Genomic DNA, 15,734 nt, shown 5'->3' with positions numbered 1-15,734 from the left:
ACATCCCTGAAAGAAACCCCACAGAGTCTTAAACCCATTGTGTATCAAGATTTCTCAATGAGCTCATTATATATGCTTGTGCAGCAGTCTCTGTTCAAGTTTAGGATTTCCCTAGGTTTTCAAAATAAAGTTTTCCACCCTGTCATAGGGAGCAGACAGTGTAATTCTGATCTGATCTTTGGGGAGGGGGTAAAATGAGATAGCATGTTTTAATGCAGAGAGTTCTGGACTTAGAGCTCAGATTCATGGATTCAAAACCTGCTTCTAACACTTAGCAGCTGTGGGAAAACCACTTAACCCCTTTGAACTTCAATTTCTCATCAATGAAAATATCTGTAGCATAGACCTTTGGGGATTATTGTGGGACTCAGAAACGATACTCTCTCTATATAGTGCTTGATAAACCTTTAGGCATTGCATGACTCTCACCTCTTGTTTTTATAGAAAACTCATTCCCATCTTGTTCGAAAATGTTTAGATAGAAACGGTCCTAGGACAAGTTTCTTTCCTCTTTTTCTTTTATAATTAATATTTGGCATAATCATGTGGAAGTGGATAAAATAACTACATCAAAGAATTTTAGGATGCAAACATTTTCTGAAGACTCACTGAAAGCATTTTTTGGTATAATACCAGTAGCACACAGGATGATTGTGATGAGATGTAACCAATTCTATTCTCATATTATTATGAATTTCTCTGCTATAGCTCTGAATTTTGAAAACTTTCCATCCCAAACAGCTTAGAAATTGACAGTGTTTGGTATGCTGCCATTCAGTCATTTCAGTTATGTTTGACTCTTCATGATCCCATTTAGGGTTCTCTTGGCAAAGATAATGGAGTGGTTTGCTATTTCCTTCTCCAATTCATTTTATAGATGAGGAAACTGAAGTAAGCTATTAATAATTAAATTCTTAAGTTTTTTATGGATCAGTATTATGTTTGGGTGGTTGTGGGCAGCATTATGATTGTTAATAATTCTAGTATGGTTCTGCAAGATACTTTGAGATAACTTCTGACATAATTAATTGCAACCACCAGATACTGTCTATTATTTACTCAGTAGGTGGCAAATTATTGCCATCTGCCTGAATATATTATACTGTTTTTTATTATTTAATTGACCAAACTGCATTGATCCCCTATGGCTTGGTCCTGAATTGCCACATCATAAATCCCTCTATTTCCATAAACAAATCCATATAACTTAGCCATTTGTTTGATGTTTCTTTTGTTTGCTTGTTTTGGTCGGGGAGTGTACCTGATTCTCCTATTGGCTCTTAGCTAGTTTTTAGATTCTTTTCAGTGTCAAACTATTTTTAGTGACATTCAATTGAATGCTCTATTATTAGCATTTTCTATTAAGTCATGACTTCTTACTTAAAAAGCATATCTGACCTCTTTATTGTGTGCTCTAAAAATGTCTCTCAATTCTTTTATTCCTTCTGGGGAGGAAGTAATCTAAAATTGTCAGGATACTTTTAAAGTCTATTATACTTACTTCATAGTTTGAAAAGTAAGCATTAATCCTGGTATTATCTATGTATTAATTACTTTAAATATCCTATTACATTTTTATTTTAGAATGGCAATATGTCTAATCTATTTAGCCACAGCTTTCTACTTGATAGTATAAAGCACTGAGGCTTGTCTATAGGAAATTAAGTTTTCATAATTGGATATAATTTCTGACACTTGTCCTTAATGAAGATTTTCAGTGCTCTTAAGTTCTTCAACTTTTTTCCTCTTTGACTTTCAGTCATTCCTCAATTACATCTCTAGTGTTATCTAATCTATCCTTAAATATGAAATTATCATTACTCAAGCTATGATGATGATGATGATGAGAATGATTATCTTAGTAGCATTAGAATTACATAGACACTGCATAACAAAGCAGAATGCCTTTCAATATTTGTCTAAATATTTTTGCTTTTATAATTAAGTTCTCTAAAAGGAAAAAAACCCCATACTTTTAACTATATTTTCTTCCTATATAAAGTCAATGAGAAACAAAATAATAGTAACAATGCGTCGTACCTTTAATATCTTAATTTGACCACTATAACAACAGTGGTAATAAATAAAATATTTGCTTTCAATACATTAAAGATGTTTATAGTTATAACTTTATATTCATTTAAGCTGTCTGACTTTAGCAAAACTTTGTTAAATTTTGATACACAAAAAATTAAATTATAAGCATATTAAAAATACACATCATCTCTGCTTCTGGCTTTCCTATAAACATTGAGACTATTGACTTAACCTTATTGTCATAATTCTTCCCATAGCATCAGATCCACAAGGATACTTAATGTATGCTATTTGATGTTCATTATTTAAAGGTGGTAGAAAAATAGCCAAGGATTAATGACTAAAACTTTGGGAAAAAAAGGTAGACTTTACTTCTATACTTGAAATTTCCCATTTTTTAAAAAAAAGTATAACCTGAAATTTTGATGTGGGGAATAATTTTAATATAAATTTCCAACATTACATCTAATTCTTCTAAATATGAGAAGATAAAAAACCAAAACCTATAAATCAAGGTTGAATAGGGCACAAGCAGCACAGCAAACCTCAACTCTAAAGAGGGTTTTCTATGCTACTTGTTGATACTATTAAAAGATATTTTCTTTTTCAAAATATGGACAATATTGCCTTTCCTTAATGCTTAACCCTTAATCTATTTCATGGAGCTGAATTTTAAAAGAAACTGTCACAATGAGATCATTCTGATACATCCAGTAATAAATGTGATCCATGGTTGATCTGCCTCAAATCCCATGCTAAAGTCTGAAATTATCAATCATTTATATAATTATTGTTTAGCACAGCTCCAGTATCTTATGTCTAACTTGGAATTAGTACCTGCAAATAGAAATATTTTTAACATTAATTAAGGAATGTTGGTGCTTTGTTGTTGAATACATTTATTTGCATAAATCCCTAGGATATCTTGTACTTTCATTTAATTGTTATTGCTTTTCTCAGCATTCCTGTTGCAATGGAGATGACCTTAAAGATTTTTTACAAAAAGAACTCTGAGCTTAGAGTCAGGACAAACCTAATGTTCGAATTCCTCCTCCAATATTTAACTAGTTATATGGTTTTAGACAAATCACTTAACCTTTCTGAATTAATTTGTAAAATGGGGATGATGATGATATTTGCATAGTCTATCTTACCTCATGAGTTGTGAGGAAAACACTTTATAAAATAAATTATAGTGCTTTAAAACTTCAAATGTAAGCTATTATTATCATCAGAGGCACTGAGGTGGTACATTGGGTAGAGTTCTAGACCTAGAATTAGGAAGACCTGAGTTCAGGTCTAGCCTATTTATGACAGACACATCTTGATCCCTATGGGGATGAGACCATCAATAAATTCCACTATGGACCTTTCCTACAAGATTATAGGCTTAAAGGACATTTTAGGTAGAAATTAAAAATTTAAGACCCCTGTATAACCTTAATACTGTTTGACAATGTTTTCACCTAGTCAAGGACAAGTTAATGAGTTATAACACAAAGCACTACTCAGGATAAGGAATATTTTTTAAAAAGAGGTAGGATTTTAGTTGAGCCTTGAAGGATGGGAGGAACTTCAAAAAAGAGACAGGGCATAAGCAAAAGTATAGGGATAAATTAGGCAAATCAAAGATAGGGGATGAAGAATGTTTCTCTTGACTGCAAATATGGAATAAGCAATGGAAGAAGGGTGAGATAAGGCGGAAAGATGGAGAGAGACAAATCAGAAGAACTTTGAATGTCAGTTTTAAAATAACATTTTATTTGGGGGGAATCAGGGAAAGATAAATGACATGTCCATATTTAGACTTAGAAAATGTAATAAAGAATGAGACAAAGTATAGACTAAAACTATCTACTAAAAAATCTATTCATATATTTAGAAACATTCAATTCAAAGCCCTCATTTTACAGATCAGGGAAGCAAGGCAAATGAGTGGTTAAGTGATTTTCCTAAAATCATGGAGCATTGTAAATTTAGAAGGTATTATTTGAACTCACATCTTCCTGACACAAACAACATTTGATCCACTATATCACCAAGCTTACTTTTTACCATAGGTAAAAAGAGAAGAGGTAAGAAGAGATGAGGGCTTCACATAGGGTGATTGAAATGAAAGTGGAAAGAGAAAATGAATTCTAGATATGTAATGGAAGCATAATACTTTCACAGAAATCAAAGGACTTAGTAATGGAATGGAGGTAGATGATAAGGAAGAAGAGGAAAGAGTCAGATAATTCTGCAATCATGAACCTAAAAGGCAAAGCTGATAATAAAGAGAAGTTAGGATGAGTGACAAATTTGAGTAAAGATGTTAAACTTATATGTTGAGTTTAAGGGATCACTTGATCAAGCAAAGTATATTTTTTGAAATATATGATATTCTTTTGAAAATTTTGAACTAGAGCTCTGGGAAAAGTTGAATATATAACAGCTGAAGTTGGATATATAGCAGCAGCAACAATAATGATGATAGAAACAAAAGACACACACACACACACACAGAGAGGGAGAGAGAGAGAGAGAGAGAGAGAGAGAGAGAGAGAGAGAGCGAGCAATATAAGATCTTCAAAATGTTTTATATACATTATTTCATTTGATCCTCCCAGTGACCTTGTGAGGCCACTCCTAAAAGTTTTATTATTATCCTGTTACAAATGAGGACATTGAAGTTCTTAAAAAGTAAATGATGCTCACTGGCAAACTGTATCATAAGTCAGAATCAAAATAGATTAGGGAATTGTTTGAATAGATAATTGAATTGTACACATTGTATACAATCTATAATTGTATTGTTCATTGATAATTGAATAGATTCATAGGATTCAGAGCTATACAGGACCTTAGAAATCTTCTACTTCAACCCTCTCATTTTACAGATCATAAACGTGAGTTCCCTAGTTGTTGTGACTTGTCCAAAGTCATATAGATAAGAAATAATAGAGCTAGGATAGGAACTGAGATAGTTTCCACTTTAAATACAGTTCTCTTTTCACTATACTCTGCTGCCTGGCAGAATGGATAAGATCTTAAGAGAAACAATGTCAAGATATGATATTGAATGTCATACATGTTGAAAAGGAATGGAAGAAGACAAGAAATCAGCAAAGAACAATACCAAAGCAGTTAGAGAGAGAGGAAGAAAAGCATGGAAGTAAAAAATTGTATAACATGAGGTGACTAGGTAGTGCTGTGGATAGAACAGTAGACTTGGACTCATGAAGACCTGAGTTCAGATCTACCTACTTGCTGTGTGACTCTGAACAAGTCACTTAATCTCTATCTTAGTTTTCTCTTCTGAAAAAATGGGGATTATAATTAGCACCTACCTCCTAGGGTAGTTGTGAGGATCAGTTGAGATAACATTTGCAAAGCAATTTGCAAACCTTAAAGCACTCTATAAATGTTATTATTATTATTATTATTAGTAGTAGTAGTAGTAGTAGTAGTAGTAGTAGTATATAAAGGATTAAAAGGTATAAAGAATAAGAAAGTGGTTAATGATGTCAAATGATTCAGAGGAGTTAAAAGGAATGGAAAATAGTAAAGAGGACCTTGTATTTTGCAGTGAGGATGCTCAGTGATTTTAGGACAATTTTAGCGGAATTAGAGATATAAACCAGATTACAGGGGACTGAGAAGATGAGTGAGTGAAATAAAGTGAAGGCAATGAAATTGAACTTTTTTGTAAAAAGAAGTTTTGACACTGAAGAGATAGAATGGCAGTTTTAGGAATTAAGACTCAGGCAAAGGAGCCAGGATATAGTATTAAATGGAAGATGTATTCAACAACTTGATTTCAACTTGTAGGGACAAAATCTGATATTTCTGTAGTGTTATGGTATAAGTACTTTTTAAAAAAAATGATCTCTGATCCTCCTAATAAATTGGTGTGGTCAATTTTAGAGTTTTTGTGATCATTCCTTCTTAATAGATGAGGTAAGGAAGCTGGGAATCAGAAGTCAATCTTATCACTTCTGGTAATACAATTGAAAGCACAAGCAGCCAGATTTAAATACAGGCTTACCTGACTTCAGGTGCAACCTTTCTATTCTGCTGCCTCTCCGTGTCCCCCCCAAAAATAAATAAATACACCAAACTAAAGGAGTTTGTACATATTTCATAAAGGGGCCCATGCAATTGGAGCCTTCATCCCTAGCAATTTCCACATTGACTATGTTTAAACAATATTGCAAAATGAGGAGGACTAAAAGGGAGTCATTTTACTTAGCAATGATGTTATAATTAATGATCTAGTTGAGAACATTTTCAGTAGAAAGCTGAGGGCACCACCTCATTACGATCTGATATTAATAAATCAATAGGAAACAAGAATTTATTAAGTGCTTCCTTTGTGCCAAACATAGCTTTTTAGTAAGGTTTTAAGTGACTTGGACTTCAAAATCACATCTGTCAAGGCTTTATCTAGAAACATTTAATCTAACTATTATATTGTTGTCAACTAGGAACATTCTTTATTCTTTTATTACAGTTGCTTTAATTAAAATCCCAAATTGTTGAATTTCATTTTTAGAGTGTTTTGATGCAAGACTTTTATGATCTATCCCCCCTCATAGAAAATAGAAGCTATTTCTATTGGAACTTATTTTCATATATCACAATAGTTAAAAAAATAAGTCTCAGGGGACCCTTTAAAGATTTTTTTACCACTCCCCTTCATGTCCTTTGGGCCATCCTTTTCTGGATTTTGGCTTCTACATTTTCTTTAGAATCTATCTGTTTTCATGCTAAAATGAAACCAAACAGAATTCTGTTTATCCTGGGTCTGCCTATGTGCCTTCCATATGCATCCCACTCATAAAGATGATTTTCAATATGATTTTCCTGTGACTAGTCTTGTAGATTTCTTTTTCTATAGATAGTGTACTATGAGAAGCACCATGGCATAATAGAAATAGCACTAGATTCAGAATCAAGACAGACCAGATTTGACTTCTGCCTCTGGTACTTATTAACTGTGTGGTCATTGGAAATTCATTTACCCTAAGACTCAGTTTCCTCTTCCATACTTATCTCACAGAATTGTTGTTAGGAACAAATGAAATCATGTATGTGATAAAAACTATACAAGCTTAAAGTACTATTTAAATTTTTGCTATTGTCATCTATGAGATGAACTCTTTGATGTAGAACAGATAACTAAATAACTTCATTCACTTCCTTTTCCAAACTACAGTTAATACAATTTTTTATTTCAATAAGATATTGGGCAGTTTATAAACACTTTTGATTTCAAAAGTCCAATCTGACTCAAAATTCTGGGGTGGGGGTGGGCATACACTTGAACTACTGCAATAATGACCCATTGAAGTGAAATCTACTAGAACATCTTAATATTTTCATTGTGAAACTAAAATTTTACATAATTTTGTTGAAGAATTTACTATAAATCACTGGTTAAATATTTGAGTTTCAAAGTTAAATTATTTTTTCAGCTATTTTTTTTCTGTAAACCTATCTTCTATTAGAATATGACATTTACTTAGCATAATTATAAATTTTTTTCTCATCTCATCAAGCATATGCATACTTGGAAAATAATCATAGTTATACATCTCAGTGTCAAATAATTTCATAGTAATAGGGGAAAATGCTAGAAGATATGATACAGGGGTGGCTAGATGGTGTAGTGGATAAAGCACCCCACCCTTGGAGTCAGGAGAAACTTAGTTCAAATCTGGTCTCAGACACTTAATAATTACCTAGCTGTGTGGCCTTGGGCAAGCCACTTAACCCCATTGCCTTGCAAAAACCTAAAATGAAAAAAAAAAAGGAAAACAAAAAAACAAAAACAAAAAAGGAAAATATGATACAACCCTCATTATATAAATGGGGGCACACAGCTCTTGGGAAGGGAAAGTACTGGAACTCTAGCTATCTAGCTCCTTAGACAATTGCTTGTTTGAGGGATTATCTTTTGATATATCATATTCCCAAACAATGGAATTAATTATAGATGAAATTGTGTTGTAGAATCTTCTTTTTAAAAAAGTAGAAGGATTTTGAAAGCTCAATTGATTGTCCCTTTGTCCCAAAAGTATTTAATTTGACATTTATAGCAAAACTTCATAATAACAAAATAAATCCCTTTATGGCAAAGCAGTTACTTGGATTTTTATACGAACAGAATTTGACTTTTATTAGCACTAAATCCAGGCAGCTAGGTGGCACAGTGGATAGAGTGCCAGGGCTGGAATCAGGAACATTCATCTTCTTGAGTTCAAATCCAACCTCAGACAGTTAGCTGAGTGATCCTTGTGAAGTCACTTAACCCTCTTTGCCTTAGTTTCCTCATCTGTAAAGTGAGCTAGAGATGGAAAATGGCAAAATACTATTATCTCTGCCAAGAAAACCCCAAATAGGGTCATGAAGAATAGATATGACTGAGAGATGACTGAGTCACAGCAAGAAGCACTTAATCCATTTATCATTTTTCTTTTATCTTAAAATTCTCATTTATCCAATTTCCTAAGTAAAATCAATGCACATCTAATTATAAGCAAGTCTTTGCACCTCTTTTGAATCTCATCAAGTCTTTTCAACATATTCATTCTTACATTTCCATTAAGCTGTGACTACTTTGGAGTTGGGTTATTTGTAAATGCTTCTGTTAGCCTAATAAAGAATGATAAGAAATGGGGTGGCTAAATGGTGTAGTGGATAAAGCACCCCGGCCTTGGAGTCAGGAGTACCTGGGTTCAAATCTAGTCTCAGACACTTAATAATTACCTAGCTGTTTGGCCGTGGGCAAGCCACTTAACCCTGTTTGCCTTGCAAAAACATAAAAAAAAAATAATGATAAGAAAATATAAATAGTCATAAATATCTTGCACAAATTTTTCCTAAAAAATGATAAGAAAATATAAATAGTTATAAATATCTTGTACAAATTTTTCCTATATTTAATCCAATACTCTCATTTCTTAGAACCCATTTTTTCACAGTTTTTTATTTACCTTCTGAAAAACTTTTATGTTGGGTTTGTTTTTTTTTTTTTTTTCCCTGTCCCAAATTGTAAGGTGCAGGTTAAGTCTAAATGTACATGTTGATACTTTTGTCTCTGGCCTTTCTTTTCTTTCAGTTATCCAATACCAATTGTCTGTCCTTTGAAATTAAAGACATTTTCATCTTTCCTTCCTCTTTATGAAGTTATGTTATGATCTTGGGTTTTAACTACAACAACAAAAATCCCTTTGGGTGTATTGTGAATAGTTTAACATGATATTACAACCTTAGAGGACTGAAGCTAAAACTTGTAGAAGCCAAGGTCACTCATCTGTAATATGATTTTAATACCAGAACTCATGGTTGCTAAAATTGGACAATTTTTGCTTAGAGGAATAATATTCCTAGGATCTTTCCCATGAACATATATTCTAGGTTATTGCATGAGACACGCATTCTCCTTCCTCCCCCATACTCCTCAGAAAAAGTTTTGAAATAAGGAAAATTTCTATTTGAAATTTTCTACATTTTTCTGGAAGTTCTTTTTATTTACCACATGCTTACCCTTCTTCTCTACACCCTTCTAGGTATTTGTCTTTTGTCTTATTATTTTAGCTAATCCCTAGGTAAGGTATTAATTGATAACATCATAACCAAATATACTTCTTAATTCACTTAATTTCAAAAAACCCTCATTTGAGTCTTCCATCCCTACTAATTATTGTCATAACTCTACAATAGTTTCCTCTACTTTATCTATCATTCTCTTTTCAACCACTTACAATTTGACTTCGAACCTCATCATTCTATTGACACTGAGTTCTCCAAAATTATTAATGACCTTTTTAATTTGCAAGTCCAGTGGTCTTTTCTCTCTCCTCATCTTTCTCAACCTCTCTACAGTCTTTGACATTGTTGATCACTCTTTCCTCCTTAATACTCTTTTCTTTCTAGGCCTTCAGGACATGACTTTCTCCTGATTCTCTTCCTGCTTAATCTGATCATTTCTCAGTCTCTTTTGCTAGATTCTCATCCAGGTCACACCCTCTAATGATAGGTCTTACAAAGTTCTATTCTGGATTCTCTTCTTTCTATATACTATCTCACTGGATGATCTCTTCAGTTCCTGTGGATTTAATTATCATCTATGCTATGATTTTCAAATTTACCTATTCTTCCCCAGTTTCTCAATTGACTTCCATTCTGTGTCTCTAACTGCCTTTCAAATATCTCAAACTAGATATTCAACAGATCAACATCCAAAATAGAACTCAGTAACTCTCTTTAAAGTCTCCTTCACCTTCCTAAATACTATTAAGAGCAAGACCACCCTCCTAGTCTCCCAAACTTAAACTCCTATGTCATCTTCAACATCTACCTATCTCTCTCACCCCACATAAACAAGCTAAGACTTTGTACAATTTTTTTTAAGATTCCTCCTTTTCCCCTCTACTATTGTCATCATTCTAGTCCAGATCCACTTCACCTGATGTCTGGACTCTTGCAATAGCCTGCTGGTAAGACTACCTTCTTGTATTCTCCCCTCACTTCAATCCATCCATCTCCATTCAGCTTCCAAAGTGATTTTTCCAAAGCGTAAGTTTATATTACTCTATTATTCTATAAAATCCAGATGGCAAACACCTCCAGGATTAAATGCAAAATCCTCTTTTTGACATTCAAAATCCATTCTGAGTTACCTTTCCAGTCTTCTTAAGTTAGTTCCTACCATACCCTCTTGGATCCAGTGACAAGGACCTCTTTGCTGTTATATGAGCAAGACATTCCATCTCTCAGCTCTGGACAATTTTTCTGGTTGTACCCCCATCCCTGGAATGCAATCACTCCTCATTTCCACCTTCTGCCTACTTTAGCTAGAATTTTAATGCTATCTTCTACAGGAAGCCTTTCTCAACCCATCTTAATTCTAATGCTTTCCCTCACTTAGCTGTTTCATATTTATCCTATTTATAGCTTTGTAAACCTTTTTTTTTTTTTGTCTTGCTTCTCCCATTAGACAGTGAACTCCTTCAGGGCAAGGACTGTCTTTTGCCTCTTTTTTTTATCCTTAGTACAAGGTCTGCCACATAATAGGTGATTTGGACAACTCTCCAAGACTATAAGTATCAGAGAAGGTGCAGATTTGTATTGGTTAAGGGAGGTGCCTCACCTGGGAGTTTCCTATGCCGATAAATCATGGGATGGGTCCCAATCTTAGTCCCATTAACAAAGTTGGGTCCATATTTTTTTACCCTGGACTCTAGAGAAACCTCCTAGAATATTTAATCAGTCTGTATTGGTAAAAGGAAATGGTCCTTTCTTTTTTAATATTATGTTTCTTATGCCTAGATCTTTGCAGATCTAAAACCCATTTAAAAAAATTATGAAGATAAAACATGAACTTGAAAAGATTTCAAGGATTGTATTCAAACATTCTAGCAAATAAGTGGTAAGAATGCCATGTTTCCTATGGGTTATTCATATTGTCAGATTATTTAAATGGAGGAAGGATGGTATTCTAGTTCTTTTCAGAAAGGCCTATCATTTAGATCTTTCAGTGATGGATTTTTTTTTCCCTTTCGTCTAAGTGCTGAATATTTTGTGCCAAATTTGGGCCAAAATACTAATACAAATAATTGCAGTTTATATTAGTCTCTTCCTGATTTCCCTATAAATGAACCTAAAACAAATAAATAACAAATAAAACTTGTAGGAAACTTGTATTTTTTTCTTTTTTTTATCTTTAAATTTATTTTATTCTCATTTTGTACAAATGTTTTTTTACATTAATAAAATATTCTTGTTTACAAGTAAACAAAATACCCCTCCTCCCCCATGAATATAGATAGACTTGTTTGGGTGAAAAAAGTAAAGGGGAGAGAAAAAATTAAAATAAAAAAAATAATAATAGTAATAATTGTAGGTATGGCCAGTGGTGCAATGAACGAAGCACCAGCCCTGGAGCCACAAGCACCCGAGTCCATATCCAGCCTTATAAACCCAACAATCACCCAGCCGTGTGACATACAAACCACCCAATCCCCACTGCCCTGCAAAAACCAAAAAAAAGAAAGAAAAAAAAGACCCAAGATAAAATAAAATAGTAATAATAGTAGGGGTGGCTTGGTGGCAGACAGAGCATTGGCCCTTGAGCCAGGAGCACCTGGGTCCAAATCTGGCCCAAGACACCCAAAGATCACCCCGCTATGTGGCCCCAGGCAGGCCATCCAGCCCCACTTGCCCTATACCCTCCCCCAAATAATAATAACAAAAAATGTGCTTGAGTCTTTGTTCCAACACCAACAACTCTGTCATGGGTGGATCTCATTCTTTATGATAAGTCCATCACAAAAGTTATTTCCATATTTTTCCACCTTTGCCATTGCTGATCGCAACTCCCTCCTTTCTTATTTCTCCACTACCATGTACTCTATTTTCTCTCTCCTTTCACTATGACTCTGCTGTAGGGTTGCTGAGTGGCACAGCAGACAGATCCCTAGTCCAGGGGCCAAGAAGCCCTGAGCCCCCATACCACCCCTAAGGCCCAGAATCCACCCGGCCCTGTGATCCTGGGCAGGCCTTCCATTCCCAGCCCCTTGCAAGAAGTAAGAAAGAAAATGTGTAATATCTGGCCACTCTCCCCCCATGGTCCATCCTCTCCTCCTTTATTCACATCCCCACCCCTTCCCCCTGCTCCCCCCCTCCTTCTTACTCCAGATGTCTATACCCCATTGAGTATATTTGCTGTTTCCTCTTCTAGCCATCTCTGATGAGAGCAAAGTTTCCCTCATTCCCCCTTGCCTCCTCGCTTCCATATCATTGCAATAGCTCATTGTAATAAAAAAAATCTTATGTGAAATATCTTGGACTATTCACCCTCTCCTTTTTCTTTCTCCCATTCCATTTCCCTTTTTTTCTATGGACTCCATTTTTACACCATATTTTATCTTTGAATTCAGCTTTCTCCTGTGCTTCAACTATGAAAGCTCTCTCTCTACCTGCTCTATTAACTGAGAAGTTTCATATGAGTATTATCAGTGTCATTTTTCTATGCAGGAATACATGCAGTTCATCCTCATTAAGTCCCTCATATTTCCCCCCTCCCCTCCAATCTCCATGCTTCACTTGAGTCCTGTATCTGAAGATCAAACCTCCTGTTTAGCTCTGGCCATTCCAAAAGGAACCTTTGGAATTCCCCTGGTTCATTGACAATCCATCTTTTTCCTTGGAAGAGGACATTCAGCCTTTCTGGGTAGTTCATTCTTGGCTGCATTCTAAGCTCTCTTGCCTTCCAGTATATTGTATTCCAAGCCCTATGAGCTTCCAATGTAGCTGTTGCTAAGTCCTGTGTGATCCTGACTGCAGCTACACGGTATTTGAACTGTGTCCTGGCTGCTTGTAATATTTTCTCTTTGACTTGGTAGTTCTGGAACTTGGCTATAATATTCCTAGGGTTGGCTTTTTGGGATCTCTTTCTCAGGGGGATCGGTGGATTCTCTCCATTTCTATTTTGCCCTCTGCTTCTAGAATATCAGGGCAATTTTCCTGTAGTAATTCTTTGAAAATGATGTCAAGGCTCTTTTCCTGATCATGACTTTCAGGTATTCCAATAATTTTTAAATTATTTTTCCTAAGTCTGTTTTCCATATGTTTTTTCAATGAGATATTTCACATTTTCTTCTAAATTTTCATTTTTTTGGTTTTGAAGTATTGATTCCTGATTTCTGGTAAATTCATCAATCTTCCTGAATTCTATTCTTTGTCTGAAGGATTTGTTCTCCTCAGAGAGTTTTCTTATCTCTTTTTCCATCTGGCCAATTTTGCTTTTTAAAGCATTCTTCTCCTCAATAACTTTTTGAACTGTTTTATCCATTTGACCTAAGCTGGTTTTTAGCATGCTATTTTCTTCAGCATTTTTTTGGATTTCCTTGACTAAGCTGCTGACTTCATTTTCATGTTTTTCCTGCATCTCTCTCCTTTCTTTTCCCAGTTTGTCTTCCAACTCCCTCATTTGATTTTCAAAGTCTTTTTTGAGCTCTGTCATAGCCTGAGCCCAATTTCTGTTTTTCTTGGAGTCTTTAGATGCAGGAGCTTGTGCTTCCTCATCTTCAGACTGAGTATTTTGGTCCTTCTTGGGCTCATTTGCAAAATATTTCTCAATAGTCTTCTTTTTGTTTCTCTGCTTGCTCATTTTCCCAGCCTGGGCCTGGTTTGGGGTGTTTCTGGAGCTTTTGGGACACTCCCACAAGGGTCTCAGTGTGTGAGGCTCTGTCCTCCCTCCTGGTCTGTGAATGACCATAAGTGCCCCACTCTGCCATGGGGCTGAGGTGGGGGGGGGGCCTGCTGTTTTATGGGGGGGCCTAGACTGCGATCAGGATCTGAATGTGGTCAAAGCCCCAGAGTCCTGTTCCAGAGGCAGAGGACAGAGCTCTGCAGTCTCTCTTCACTCCTCTCCCTCAGCTCAATGGGCTCATGCCCTGGGGGCTCCTGCTTACCAGCTCCTCCTGCTTCTGTTTCCTGGATCAGGGCTGGGGAAAGACCATGCTGCTCACTGTGTGCCCTGAGGGCTGGGCTCCAAATGCTGCTCTGGCAGAGGTCCCCTGCTGTTCCCCCACTTTGTGCCCGGTGCTCCTCAGGGTGCAGCTCAGGAGACTCCCCCGCTGCTGTGAGCTGAGACTCCCAGCGCCCTGAGGCTGCCTCCGGGAGGCTGAGGTTCTTTAGCTCTGGCGGGCCACCCCTCTCCGCCTCTCCAATCCCGGGGAGCAGAGCCTTTCTGTTCTTTTCCAGGTTACCTTGAGTAGGAGAACTGCCTCACTGGGACCCTTTGTGAGTTCTGTCTCTTGAAAGTTTAGTTAGAGTCCTTAGCTGATGAATTTTATCAGAGAGCTCCTAAGACTGATCCCTTCTTGTCACCTATTTTTTTCAATGTAGAATGCCCCTGCACTGAATTAGTGAGCTGAGGCAAAGGGCCATACCTACCTATGAAAGCCATCCTACTTCCTTATTTCTTCTAATAAAACAGTATACAAGTCATCACTTTGATTATCCCTTCAAGAACTGTGTAGTCAAAATAAAATGAGAAGAAAAACACAAGAAAAGGTATCAGAGAAAGAAACTGAATCTGCAAATTTTTTGTATATAAATTCTATTTAATAAATCTCCAGAAATGTTTAGAATGTTTGATGTGATCCAAAAGCAACTTTTTGCTTTTCCAGTTTCCCTTTTGTCTTTCAATTTTCAGTGTTTATTCTGGTTCCTGCTATAGATCAGGACTGCAAGATGTCTCAAAAAAAATCTCATTGGGAAGAAGAAGAAAACATGGTTTGTCTTCATTCCTTCTAAACTTGCTAATGTCTGGTTTTCTTACTTTGGAAGGAGCTTCTCATATCAAAATATCATTGTTAGAAGGAATGAATACCCCCTGTTTCTTTCTAACTCTAATGGAATTTCATTTGAGGATTTAAGTCTTTTGCCTCTCCTTTAAATGTATATCTTCATTCATATTTCCTTCTAGGGTTAATTCTATTTAATGAACCCTCCCCCGCAACCTAAGTCTTCCCCCATCCAATTATTTACTTACTATTCTATAGTAGTTCAACAAAAAGAACACCAGAGTCAGGTAATTCTTATTAAGTGATTTTATAACATTAAACAAATCTCTGAAACTCTTTGGGTCTCAACTTCATGATGTGCAATAAAGAGATTTGACCAGAGAGACCTCTTCCAGTCTT

At 35.5% G+C, this 15,734-nt stretch overlaps 1 protein-coding gene across 1 annotated transcript in view; it reads left to right on the top strand.

The window, feature by feature from the left end:
- The window catches only part of CFTR (CF transmembrane conductance regulator), a 230,398-nt gene that overhangs the window by 176,308 nt on the left and 38,356 nt on the right, over positions 1-15,734 (top strand). The gene's annotated exons all lie outside the window — the stretch shown is intronic.

Source organism: Macrotis lagotis, chromosome 7 (assembly GCF_037893015.1).
Source record: "Macrotis lagotis isolate mMagLag1 chromosome 7, bilby.v1.9.chrom.fasta, whole genome shotgun sequence".
NCBI lineage: Eukaryota > Metazoa > Chordata > Mammalia > Peramelemorphia > Peramelidae > Macrotis > Macrotis lagotis.
The sequence above is the reverse complement of the archived record's forward strand: the minus strand, read 5'-3'. Positions and strand labels throughout refer to the sequence as shown.